The sequence below is a fragment of the Gymnodraco acuticeps genome, unplaced genomic scaffold (assembly GCF_902827175.1).
Source record: "Gymnodraco acuticeps unplaced genomic scaffold, fGymAcu1.1, whole genome shotgun sequence".
NCBI classification, from domain to species: domain Eukaryota; kingdom Metazoa; phylum Chordata; class Actinopteri; order Perciformes; family Bathydraconidae; genus Gymnodraco; species Gymnodraco acuticeps.
Window position 1 is genome coordinate 1,971,332 of NW_022991451.1, and position 14,248 is coordinate 1,985,579.

A 14,248-nucleotide genomic window follows, 5' to 3' on the forward strand; every position below is an offset into this window, starting at 1 on the left:
AACAGCTCTCAGTGTCAGCACTGCCTTACCTGCCTTCACCTCGCTGTTTTCACGTCAGGCCAACAAACCACTAAAAGCTGCAGAGCACTCTATCACAGCCACATGCTTTTAGGCCAGGAATGTGAATATGACCGTGTGTGTGTGTGTGTGTGTGTGTGTGATTAGGAGGCTCACTGGGCTTTTCACAGCAAAGCAAACTGGACCCTCTGATGGTTTTTGGGTTTGGGTCCCATGACCTAAATGATCTCTGATGAGATGGAGGGGCCTTGGACTCAGTACGTTTGACTTTAGAACTGACACCAATACCCGGTTCATGGTGTGGATCTCTGCTTTGTGTAGACAGAGAGATGTGAGACCATCATAATATATTTTGCTGAACATTTTGGAGAATCATATATTGGGTAAAACCCCCTCTACTGTTGCTTTGATTTATTTGATTATGGTTACTACACTGATGCACTAAACATATTATTGAACTAATGTATTGCTATATTTTGGATATTTTGTGAGGGAGAATGTGCAGCAAGGTGGTTGTAATGTAGGGACACACTCTGAGGTCCGGAGTGGAAAGACATCATTGTTGTGCATCATAATAAAACACACATCCACATAACGGGCACTATAGTGGTCATTCTTTTCTTTACTGGGGACAGTTTATCCTTCATGAATCCAGAGTTTCCTGCTCTCCACAAATATAAAAATGAATATTCAAAATGTATTCCATGGTTTGTTCACATCCAATTTTTCAACAACATAGTCAGTACGTCAGTGACAGGCAAATATTCTCACTCTTATGCAGGGTCACGAAAATGTAACTCTGGAAATTGGTTACTGCATCTTTTCTGTTGATCAGTTTTTGCATTTCCCTGTGCTCCAATCTACATTGTGTTTTTGTCATTTATTTACTATGCTGCAGAGAGCCATGTGCACAGTGATAGAGTTTTTAGTGCAGCTACAGAGAAAACACATTTATAATCTACATGAGAACCACCTGTGCTTTCTCCATCTTTGTTCAAAGCTGGCGATTGGTATTTGAGACGTAACAGAATCGTTTTTATCAATCAGTGTATTAAAGAGAGCTTAAATACTCGTACTTTATTAGGATGTGTTTGGGCATTTTGTCACATCCACTTTCTCTACAAAGGTAACCCAGGCATTAAGTGTATAATGTGAGAACCAGCATCACACTCCTGCAGTATAGGACTTCCCTTTGGCCCTTCATCAGCGACCATTAACACAAAACGACTAACAGTGATCCATCGGACCTTCAGCTCCTCCACGTTGTATCTCCTTCTTTACAGGGATGTAATGGCAGGCCCCCATGGCTAATTTCCCAAATTCAACATTGATGTAGGTATTAAACCGTGAGGGTGAGATGTCAATCAGGATTGGATGTATCAGTGTGTGATGATTAGAGCTTCTCACTCCAGGAAGCATTGAGAGACTAATCAGAATAATCACTTTAATGATGCCTCTTCCAGAACTCCGGGGAACCTCACGACTTCCTGTGTGGTCCATTTATATTCTGCCTAATGACATGAGGGGGATGAGACCCAGACATGTCAAAAGAGTTGAATTATACGTGTGCCCGGAAACGTACATCTCTAAAAAGGACTTTGAGTTGGAATGAGAACTCTTATACCATTACTTTGAACAAAAATACGTGTATAATATTTGCATTTGCTGATCAATGTCAGTCTGTCCCTCAATGCTCTAGAACAAGGATCTAACTCTTAAAAAATGGTCTTTGTACATCAAAGGGCAGCGCAATGAAACGCAGACAAAGAAAAAAACAAGAAAAACTGAACAAAAACAGTAGTGCATTCCTGGAGAGCTTTTTATGAGTTTGCCTCAATTCAAAACTCAACATCGGTGATCATCAACTTTCTCCAATTCTGAGCATTGTGCTACCAGCTTTGCAGTAGATGTACGATATGTGGCGCTGTTCCAGCCTTATGGGCCTTACCTGAAAAAATAAGAGATCTAGAAGAATGAATGGTTTGCATGGGAGGGGGAGGGGGTCAATGGAGAGAAGAGAGGATGAATGGATGTGACAGAGGACAGAAAAGGGGACATGATATATTGAACATACAACAAAAGTGGTTGCAAGGTGATTTGAGATGATTCCGAGATGTAATGCTGAACCAGTTGTTAACCTTCCAACTTTTAACCATTATCCCGATCATTCCCTGACATAATTAGTTATTCTTCCGAAAACTAAGGTTTTTCTACAGTTTTATTGCAAAAGACACTTTTGATGGCATTCCCATCAGCTTCAGTTGTACTTAGTGTAGAGGATGATACAGATACCTGCTTGAAATCAGCATGATAGTATAGTCATTGTCGTTCTGACACAGCCAATAGCATGAATTTGGACAGGTAGTCTTGATAACCAAATGTTTCCCATAAACCTTTTTACAGTTGACATTTAAAGCCTTTTTTGTCGTTTTGAATTACATTTTGACTGCCAAAACAAATTGTGTTTTGTGAGGCAATCATTAACAACCTATTTCTGCTTGTTCTTACGTCTTAAACTGCACTTATACCTGGAAACCCTCCAGAATTAGGAGTAGACACCAATAAATACAACCAACAAGAACACTTTGATAAGTGCTTGGAATCACTTCATCAAGTTCACTAAGGACATACTGGAGTGCTGATCAATGGAACTGCCTCATATCAACCAGGTTGGACAAGACTGGCCTGGTTTTTATAAAAGCTCAGTATGGTCCTGGTACATGTTCAGTCTGATATTGGTCATACCCTTGACACCTCTCCTGTGTACTCATTACCCACGATGCTTTGTGTGGAGTACGAGGGGCCGATGAGTCTCTTTAGTGATCCTTTGCCACACATCAATCATGAGTCTACGGGACGTTGCGAGCCACAGAAAAAATCAGTTTGACCTGTCCGGGACTAAATTAATTATCCAATTACTCTTTTCCGAGCCACTGTGCAGCCCAGATACCTTAGAAGCTATTTACAACAGACTGCCTCGCCGAGATAACAAAGGGCCGGCTGCCGTATAATCACTTCACATGGTGAACGATTGGCGCAGAACTCCTGAGACGGCCCAAAACTCCCCACACTTCAGAGACGTAACAGCATATTTTACTTTCTCCCCTAGTGTAACTCATGATAAGGTAATGAACTAAATTACACGGAAAGAAGACTCAAGGGAAGTTATAAAAACTGTGATGTTACGCATTTGCTCTCACGTCCATCTCAATCCTGCGTTCAGCCACAAGGAAACTACTGAAACATTGATTTAAATTAAATGTATTATAAACAAATGTCAAATAACTGTATAGTAAAATGCAATAATATTAAGTTGAACCAAATAGTTTTTATCTAAACGTAATATTATTGCTTTAAACTAACCTTGTACAGTTATGTGAAATCTGTTGACACAATACATTTAATTAAAGTCAATGTTTCAGTTTTTTCAGTGCAGTTGATTCATTACTTTTGCAGCCATCCATTTTGTTTTTATCTTGCCTAAAGCCCTGAGGGGAACGGTAGGAAAACTGCAGGAGTGGGCATCGCTCGCGTCAAAGCTCAATTACAGCCTTCTTCCACTCATCACCTTGGGGAGAGGAGGATGTTTTAATCCACGGTTTTCACCACAGCCGAAGATACCGGCCAGCTAAAAAGATTTATCAGAGTTTAATAACAATCTCGATATATCAAAAGCGCTCCGGCAGATATCGCCACGCTGCGCAGGACAATACGTCTCCCCTTGTTGTCCGGGAGTAAGCATATTTCTCTCTAGAAAATAAGAAAGGAAGGAGCTCCATACATCTCCTGCTGCTCGGAAACAAGTGTCAAAGGCTGCTGCCTGTTATCTCTGTCGGAGCACCGGGGCTCAGTCACTTTCTTACATATGCTAATGAAAACCCATGTCCTTGCGCCCTGTGTCTCACTTTCCTTTATCTCCACAATTTCAAGAGAAAAGCCGAGCTCAAGGGAAATTTGAGTTGTGGAAGTTTCGTAAAGAACCACTGAAAAGCCCTTCACATGCTTAAGATCAGGCATGGGCAGTAACCAGTGGTGTTTTTATATGTACAAAAGTGGTGGGGCACAAAAAACTTAGATGTCTATATAAGCTTCTGCAGTGAGGTTCATGGCTGGTGAGGCACTGGCTCTGACTCTTCAGGTTTACAAGTATTATATTTTGACCTAAATCAAAATATAATATTATTTTCAAAAGCTTTTTTTGTCTGATGCTTCAATTAATTTTAAACAGACAGTTCAACAAAAGGATACCCAAAAAAAATTATTTTATCATTTAAATATTGAATTGTTCTCTCTTAGTAAGATCCCATTTTCAATACAATTGCAGTCTTACCTTGACTTGAAGATTAAGTCCATTTGCCTATCCTTCTGGACAAAAATCTCTATTACTTTTTTGTAAAAGTCCTCCTTATCTTCTTGTAGTTTCAAAAGTCTATCATAAATCTAATCTAATCAATAGATTTATGATTCGAAAATGATAAAAGTAGAGTAGACATGTGGATATTATCCGGCTGAACAAAACGTGCATTTATCAAACAGGTTTGTTTCCCACAGATCTTATTTGGAGCTATTTTCTAAAATTCTATGGAGAATTATCATTGATTTTTTGTCGAGGGAAGCCATGCGCAGCTTACTTCCGGGTTTTAGGGTGCGTCACTGGCTGCTTCTCAGGTCGACTATTTTCATTTCCTCGCTCCTCGGTCCTCGGTCTCACCGGAAGTTGATTTGCCTGCGCCATCTTGAGTACCGTCCCATGGCTCTTATTTCTGCCGGAGGACCGAGGATCGAGGAGCGAGGAGCGATAACGGAGGAGCGATAACCGAGGAACCACCAGACCATCCTCCGATGAAATCCTCAGATACTCGCCCCGCCCCCTTACTGTGTATCGCTCACTGATTGGACGATGCAGTGCATGCACTGATCTCATGCTTCTTGACATGAGAGCAGTTTCCCAGCGGAGTGAAGAAAATACATGAACCTCACGGGAGTCACTCTTCAGTTTATACCGTGTTTTGTTTCAATTAATGTATCATTTAGTTACAAACATGTGATATCATATATCTGAACAACAAAGTGGTCAAAAATCATTTTATTCATTTGTTGGAAACATTTTCATGATCGCTTTTTTCGTTTTACATTTTCATTTATTGTCATTTCCATTCAGTCAGTCATTAAGTGCTATTAAAATGTTAATGTGCTACATATCCAAACAAACAAACAAAGTGTGCAATCCAATGAATGTTAATCTAACTGGGTTTTGATAGATAATATATCTCTTTTTCTTCTCTCAATTAATTTATTTCTATTGTGCACTCTAATCAATATTAATCCAACTATTGTTCGTTTATACATTTTAAGAATGGCGTTTATCTTTTTTGAGAATGAGTTCTTATTTTATTTTATTTATTGGGATCTACAACAGATGATACAAATGTTTGTGTCAGTAAATGTGTACTAACAGAGGCGGGGGTGTGTGTGGAAATAACGGGGACAGAGCTGGCTGCTGTCAGACGATCAGCTGTGCAGCGTCATCACAAACGGACGTCGCTTCACGTGACGCTCCGGAGGAAAGGACGTCCCATTGCTCTTAAAACTCATTTCCCTGCTTCTGGTGGTTTCCTTGCGTCCCTCCATGCTTCCCTGGTGGGAGGGACTAAACGCAGGGAAACGACGCAAGTGAGGGAAGCAAGGATTTCATTTAATCGACCTGAGAAGCAGCCACTGCAGCTCTCTCGTCTCCTCTTCACACACCACACTTTTCGCGGCACACGTACTTACAGCCAATCAGCTCTGAATTATGTGAGATGACGTATGGTGGGGATGGCAGCACTATGCCCCTATGGTCATTATTTTTTTGCCACACACATTAAATAGGACAATACTCTGAGCATGCGCAGTGTAGTTGTTATAGTCACCATTGATTTAGACAGAGAGAGGGAGGGGCATGATCGGGTTTTGTCCTAATTGACACTAATTAGAAGAACACAGACAATGTACAGACGAATCCGATGATTAAACATGATCTTAAAATATATTTTATATATATTTTTTTTTTCTTTTCATTTTTTTGTAATAATTATTTGTAATACTTTCTGCTGACACTAGGTGGGGCTGTGCCACCTGCCCCTAATGACCAGTCGCCACTGGCAGTAACACATTACATGTAACCGTATCTAATCAGGATACACAAATAAAGTTACAAATCGGATTAGATACTTTTCTTAGATTGGGGATTACTAGCAGGGTTTAAATGTTACTAAAATCTAAAAAGATCATATAGTGTTTGATGTAAAAGGATCAGATGTTCTCTCTTCTCTGTAAGCTGTACTGATCTGTAGGATAATACTTTCAGTGTGAATCTATACGCCTACTGCCTGAATCTGCTTTATGGTTTTCACTTTCTTTGTTCATTTGTTCTGTTTTAATTCAGCAGGTGAACCTATATGTTCATAGAATAGTGTGTGTGAGCTTAACTGTGTGTATTAAACTAAAACGGAGCATTTTCTGTCAGCTCAGATTTTATTTCTGCTTTTTTAAACTGTAGTCTGTGCTCATGTGTTTCAGTGTAGGTGTATAGGCTGCTGCCTGAATCTGCTGAATGAAAGGCAGCTTTCAATACAATCATTTTTGATCCTATCTTGGTTTCTGAAGAAACAGATAGGAAAACAATTATTTTTTAACATTGTTCTGTTCCCTTACACAATACACTTCAGTCAAAAACATCTTATTGACATTTATTTTTATTTCATGTTTGCATTGCATTTGATATAAAGGTAATCCAAAAGTAACGGGGGAAAATAAGATTACATTGCTTTTTTATTTTGAAATAGAAAATATAACAGAATTAAAAAGTAAAATATAAACAAGTTGACCATAAAAGATCAAAATCTGCGGACTATTTGTCAAATAGGGTTAGGGTTAGACGTCATGGTATGAAGGTCCAAATTATAGCTAAGAACATTTGAAAGTAGAATTTTATTTACATCAAGTGTACAAGGAATGGCATGTTGAATTAAATACAAATGTACAGTTGTGGTCAAAAGTTGACATACACTTGTAAAGAACATGTATTTCATGACAGTCTTGACTTTTCAATAATTTCTACAACTCTTATTTTTCTGTGATAGAGTGATTGAAGCCCATACCACTTGGTCACAAAACAAAAATCATGAAGTTTGGTTCTTTTATGAATTTACAATGGGTCCTCTGAAAATGTGATCAAATCTACTGGGTCAAAAATATACATACAGCAATTATACAAATTGGTAACATGTCCCTTGGCCATTTTCACCTCAATTAGACCACAACTGTAAAATGTACAGTGTGAAGAAAAGTCCCGTTATAAGTCCAGTTAACCGAAGAGAAACTATGGACCTGTAACATATTTTGACAGGTAACTAGTAATTGTAGCAGATGACATTGTTTAAGAAACCCTCCCAACCCTGCTTAAGATAGAACAAGAAAGTTAAAGAACAAGAAAGCAGTATTCATATTGAAGCTGGACCTCTGCCAACACCAACGGAGGAAGGGAACTTGGCCTCAATAGTCTGAAAACTCAAGAAGGAGCTGTGAGATCAATATGGCATGTCAGTGGCCTGAAGGCCTGACAAAGACACCCTGAGGCCTGGCAGCTCCACACATGTGGGGGGGGGGGGGGGGGGGGGGGGGTGCTGGCGGCAAGTGTGGTGGCACGAAGCTGCAACCCCTCTTGCTGGGGGGAGTTCAAACACAGAAACATGATTACAGCTTTGAACCACCGACCCCTCTAACGCTGTCTCCACTCATGTATATTCATGAACGCCGAGCCAAAAGACGCAAGGCCAAGGTGTGGGAGAATCCACGCACACCGACGCACACACACACACACACACACACACACACACACACACATATTATGGAGTAGTTAATCTGCACTTTGATGGGTTGACCCTGTCATAGTGCTGCGAGGCAGGAAAAAGAACACAAGGATCGTGACCCTGACCTCTCTTTAGAGAGCAGAGGAAGAGGAGGATTCATGCATAAAAGAGTAGCCTCTCCCTCTCCGCTCTACATGTCCACTCACGATGCTTTGAGTCAAGGCTGCCAGCTTTATCTGCTGCGTGGGAGACAGCTTCAGAAAGTTCCAAATGCTCAGGAGAGCGGCTGTGTGGTGCGCTTTAGTTTAGCTGCGGCGTTAAATAAGACGTTACTTCAGTCAGAAAACGTACATGTTTATTAGAAGCAGCAAATAGTTTGAGTTTGGCTTCTAGGCTCGGGCCTCATCACTCCAGAAATGTACATAAAACATTGAGTAATGATTAAATAACTATCCCCCACGGCCACGAGCCTACAGGTGGATGCTGGGGTGGTGGTGGGGCAGGAACCTGAAGGCAGCAGGAACCTGAACGCAGCAGTAGCATTAGCGAGGCAGAGGCAGGCAGATCTGGCAGCTTAAATGGAGCGGCAGGTTTAGGAAAATGTGTTTGGTTGGTTGTAAGAGGGACGAGGCGCGTCACGTGTTAATGTATCATTGCTGCTCGACAGTGGCGTCGCCTGGCCCGCCTATATACCCCGCCTATATGCCGTGAGCTGATTATTGAGCCTTCATTATAACAGTGAACTGTGTGTGTGTGCGTGTGGGGAGTGTTGCAGTACAAAATTCCACTGTAGTGCCGCGGCTGCCGCCACTGTGGGCTAAGCCCCGAATGTTTTCAGGTCCAGGCGACGCCCCTGGTGCTCGAGTTGACTGCCTGAACTAGCTCGCAGGCTTTGCCCCATTTTTGCCTAACCAACCACTTAGTAATGATCCTTTCTCTTCGAAAACACTTCTCATGAAGCATAAATCTCATCTTTTTGTCACTGCCACTCAACGTTTGGTTTCAAATGTTAAGTGGACTCATTGTTGCCCATTGTGGCCGTTTGGGGTAAAATATCCATTTCATTAGAGCATGGAGACATGTCACAGTAGTCGAGGCACATGCAAATATGAACCTGAAAATGAGCACAACAGGTCCTCTTTAATGATCATATAAGGTGAATCTTTTTGACCTCTTATCTTTGACATCGTAATGGAGACATTTCAGAAAAAGGGGGGCTACCCTGCCCAAGGGCACATAAGCAGTCCCCACGAAGCATACTGGAATCCCTCATGCTACAGTCCACACTCCATTTATTGTCAGCAAGGCGCCTTGAACAGCCAACCCTAAAAAGCCAAGTCTTCACAAACTGATACCACCACCTAGCCCCAGGTGCACACTGACAAACATTACATTTTGCTGCATGAGCATCTTCCATGACATCCTTCCACACATGTTGCACACACAGAAGAGTGACATGGCTTCAAATTCCAATTATACTTTATCATTTACATTTTTGAAAGTTTGAGGCATAAAGCAAAGTTATTGAGGTACCTTCTGCATGTGACTGACACACTCTCTGGACGAGCGGGGAGCAAATAAAGATGAGAGTGTGTGCATGTAAATGTTGTTTGAAGCTCTTTTGTACCAAATAGAGTCTTTATAATGTAACCAGACAGAGTGGCAAGAGCTATTCAGACAAGCTGACACATTCTGAATATGTAGTAGGAGAGACAAGACTGTGTTGTGGCAAGGCCTATTCCTCTTGTTAGCTTGGAGGACTGCGACTCCCCCCCCTACACTCCCACCGGGCCTATCCCTGAGCCTGGCTGGTACATCTCTGGCTGGTGAATTAATGAGTGAAAGCAGCTCCTGTAGCGAGGGTGCCACAGTGTGTTACGGCTGTAGCCCCATCCTGGTAAGCGGCTGTGAAGGCTGCAGTCTGCTTCAATGAGGAGCACGAAGAGCTGGAGAGGAGAATGGAAGGGGGAGGGATGGGAGTTTGAACGAGATAACACTGCTGCAAACACCACCTGTGTGCAAGGTACAATCAAAACAACAAAGGGTTCAGAGGAGCACAGGAGGATGGATCTGTATGCTGAAAGCCAAGGTGAATACGTCATTTACCACAGAGTAAGGGCCGCCGAAACATATGTGACTTACCAAAGATGAGGTGTAACCCGTTGAACGTAAGATCCATTGAGTTGGAGACCACAGTGAATATAATTTCTAAACTAAAAAGCATCATAGGATTCAGGAGAACAGTAATATACATGAGTTATGTGAAGTCTACGAGCAACTTCATCATGAAGGGAATGTCTGCATCTGAATGATTTGAGCGGCCTGAGGAAGCAAAGATAATCAATATTTCACAAGGAAAATAGATATATTGAACAGATAAGTCAAGTAGAAAAGAAAAATGATTACACTTTCATTTTGTATTAGTCTGCAACAGCATCCTGTTAGGCGAGCAGAGACACACACATAGTGATATGGTCCTATGTTGGGAAGGATTGAGGTTATTGTTGCAATAAATTCAGTTTGTACACGGTGGTAGGCAAAATAAGACCTTCCCTTCATGCCACTGATCCATATTTATTTCCTGTATCATCACCTATATATGATTATTTTAATCTTCTGGTTATTTGTTCATTTTTAAACTAAATGTAGGTCAAATCAATCATCATTTAGCTTGGACATTTGATCTAGATTAGGCTTAACACTATGACATATATCTGTGATCTGGTCTGATGATCTGTAATACATATTAAAGCGTGGATAGATATTAACACCAAGTGGGACTTTAGTGCTTAAAAGGATACATTTGGATGTATACGTCATTGTCTCCTTACCTTTGAGTGAACCTCTCTTCCCTCTCTTTGAATGTGTCCTTGCCTCTCTCACAATATGTTTGCAATCCATCTGTAATATTGTCCTTCTGATTTCCCATTTCCATGTATCTATTGATATTTCTCTCACTCTGTACAGATGACATCTATTACATGTAGGCTTAGTTAAAGTTTTCCGGGGGGAGTTTTTCCTTATCCGAGGGTCAACGATAAAGGATGTCATATTGATGAAATGTTGCTGCATTGTTTTTCTTTGCTTTCTTGTGTGGCCTGAACAGAGCACACAAACACACAGAACTATTTTGTCAATGTACTTTTGTGTCAGTGGCTACACAAAGTCTGCTAGCTAGTTTTAAGAACAACAGGAAACCCGTAAAACTAAGTTAGCGTCAATGACAAATCAGAATGTGCACTTTTCTTTCACATGCACAATCTGCAACACAGCAAACACTAAATGTTACCAACATGGCTCTTCCAGAAAAAATCACCATAACACTAAGTAACCTCTCTTTATCCATGGAGTGAATTTCAACTTTGCCTAGCATAGCTTAGCATTAGCCTGTAGCCACATAAGGACTGTTTAACCTATATTTATTTACTGTAATTTTACTGATGGCTTTATTATTGTAATGACGGTTTATTCAGGCTATTAAAAAGCCACATGGCTAAGTTAATGTATCGCAGACACAAGGCGTTAACCACCTTTTCTAACCCGGAACTATTATCCTGCACAGATCATATCCAATATGATTACAAGTTATTTTGTTCTGAACAAGGACACCCAAAGCCATCTTTGATTCTGCCATATTTACAGTTTTAGATTTTTCAATTAATGCTTTTTGGAATATACATTCCAGGTTGTTTACAAAAGTGTTGCCACAATAAGGTGATTAAATGTAAGATAATTCGTTCTTATTGATACAAACTGGATTTCGAACGTGATCCTAATCTTAATTATTGTAATTATGATTCATAATTAATATTTCCCCTGATAGCTATATGAATGCCTTTTGAGCTACTGCACTTATATAATTTAGCTCCACATTCTTATCAACCCCTATTGATAAAATGATTAAATAAAATGAATAGTTTAATGATATTAATTATTATTTCAAATTGTAAAAATACCAACTTGGTCATTTTACCTCCAAACATGAATTCCACCAACAAACAGTTTGTTCACTACATGTGTTTGTTATGATAATTAATCTAATCTAAAATAATAGAATATATGAATGAATACAAACAAGATTGACTGACAAGGATAAGGAAGAGGAAAATATGGATGTTGTATCCAACAGTTTCAATGATTTCTTTGTAAATGTTGGACCTGAATTAGCAGGCAAAATCCCTGATGGAGGAACATCAGAAAAAAAGCTGGAAAACTTAATAAAACGTAATCCTTTCTCAATGTTCCTCACAGCAGTGGATGAAAGGGAAGTAGTTGATATTGTAACGAAAAGTAAAAACAAAAATCTACCGATTGTGATGACATTGACATGACTGTATTAAAAAAGGTTATAGAAGTTATTTCAAAACCATTCACACACATATGTAACTTATCATTCCAAACTGGTGCATTTCCTAACAAAATGAAAATAGCAAAAGTCATACCTTTGTTCAAAGCTGGGAACAAACATCACTTCACAAACTATAGACCTGTCTCACTTCTACCACAATTCTCAACAATTCTTGAAAAGCTTTTCAATAACAGACGATTTCATAGAAAAACACAAACTTCTCACCGAAAGTCAACACGGATTCAGAGCCAATAGATCAACATCGATGGCTTTAATAGACTCACTTGAAGAAATTACTAGCTCAATTGACCAAAAGAAACATGCCATTGGAATATTCATTGACCTAAAAAAAGCATTTGACACAATTAATCATGACATATTAATAAAGAAACTGGAACGTTATGGAATCAGGGGTGTAGTTTTGGAATGGGTAAGGAGTTATTTAACCAACAGGCAACAGTTTGTGAAGCTGGGAGAGTGTTGTTCTTCATATTTGGACATTACATGCGGTGTCCCCCAGGGGTCAGTATTGGGGCCGAAACTATTAATTATGTATATTAATGAAATATGCAATGTATCGACAGTACTCAAGTTTGTTTTGTTTGCTGATGACACCAATATATTTTGTTCTGGGGACAAAGTACAGCTACTATTGGAAGAGATCACAGCTGAAATATGCAAACTAAAGTTATGGCTAAACAGTAATAAGTTATCATTAAACTTGAATAAAACAACATTAATCATATTTGGAAATAGCAATACACTAGCATCCATTAAGATAGATGGAATTTTCATTGAGAGTTAAAGAGCATAAATTCCTTGGAATCACAATTGATGAGAAACTGAGCTGGAAACCACATAAAACATATTCATTCCAAAGTCTCAAGAAGTATTGCAATATTAAACAAGGCAAAACAGATTCTTGATCAAAATTCCCTTTACATTCTTTACTGTTCATTGGTGTTACCTTATTTAAGTTACTGTGCAGAGGTTTGGGGCAGTAATTATAAAACTACAACACAATCCCTATTTATTTTACAAAAAAGAGCAATAAGACTTATTAAAAATGTCGGCTATAGGGATCATACAAACCCATTATTCTTAGAGCTAAAATTATTAAAACTGTCAGATCTTGTTGAATTCCAAATTGCACAAATCATGTTTAAGGCAAAAAACGTTGAATGACCTGGAATATTCAGATATTGTTCAATGAAAGACAAGGGAATTATAATTTACGTGGTTCATTTATATTCACTAATGTTAGGGTGCGCACAACAAAGAGAAGTTTTTGTGTTTCTGTTTGTGGGGTGAAGATCTGGAACAATGTGAGTGAGGAGCTAAAGGGATGTCCAGACATCCAACTATTCAAAAAGAGGTATAAAGACACAATTCTCATAAGGTGCAGGGAGGACACTGCTAAACCATAACTGTTTATGTTCTTGTTTTGTATTATATTTATGAATTTGTGTTTGTATGAATTTGTGTATGTACATATGTGTGTATATATATATATATATATAAATATATAGAGACCATTCTCCTAACTTGCCTGTATATATTATATGAATGATTATATAAATTATTCAAGGTTAAAGTATACATTGATATTGTGTTAACATATATTAAGATGTAAAAAGCAAAAAAAAAAATTTAAAAAAGGGAGAAGGGGTCGGATTAAATAAGTGTAAACTTCTTCCGAGCCCTTTTCGGACGTGTAATTAAAGCTAAAGCGTTGTTGTTTATTGATATCAGACAATGATACTACAGACTATTCAATTATTAATTAAATATTTGGTTTTCTTATTGCATTCATTTGTATAGTACTGTATCATGTCTGTATCATCTTTTGTTTCATTTGTATTTTCTTTGGTTTTACACGCTCGAAAAAAATAAAAAAAATAAACTAAACTGCAGCTTCAAACACAGCTATCTGTTACAGTCTTGATGCCATGGCCCTAGTTAAAGTGTTCTCTATGTGCTTGTAAGTATTAAGTATTACCTTTGTGAAATGTGTTGCCACTGATGAGGG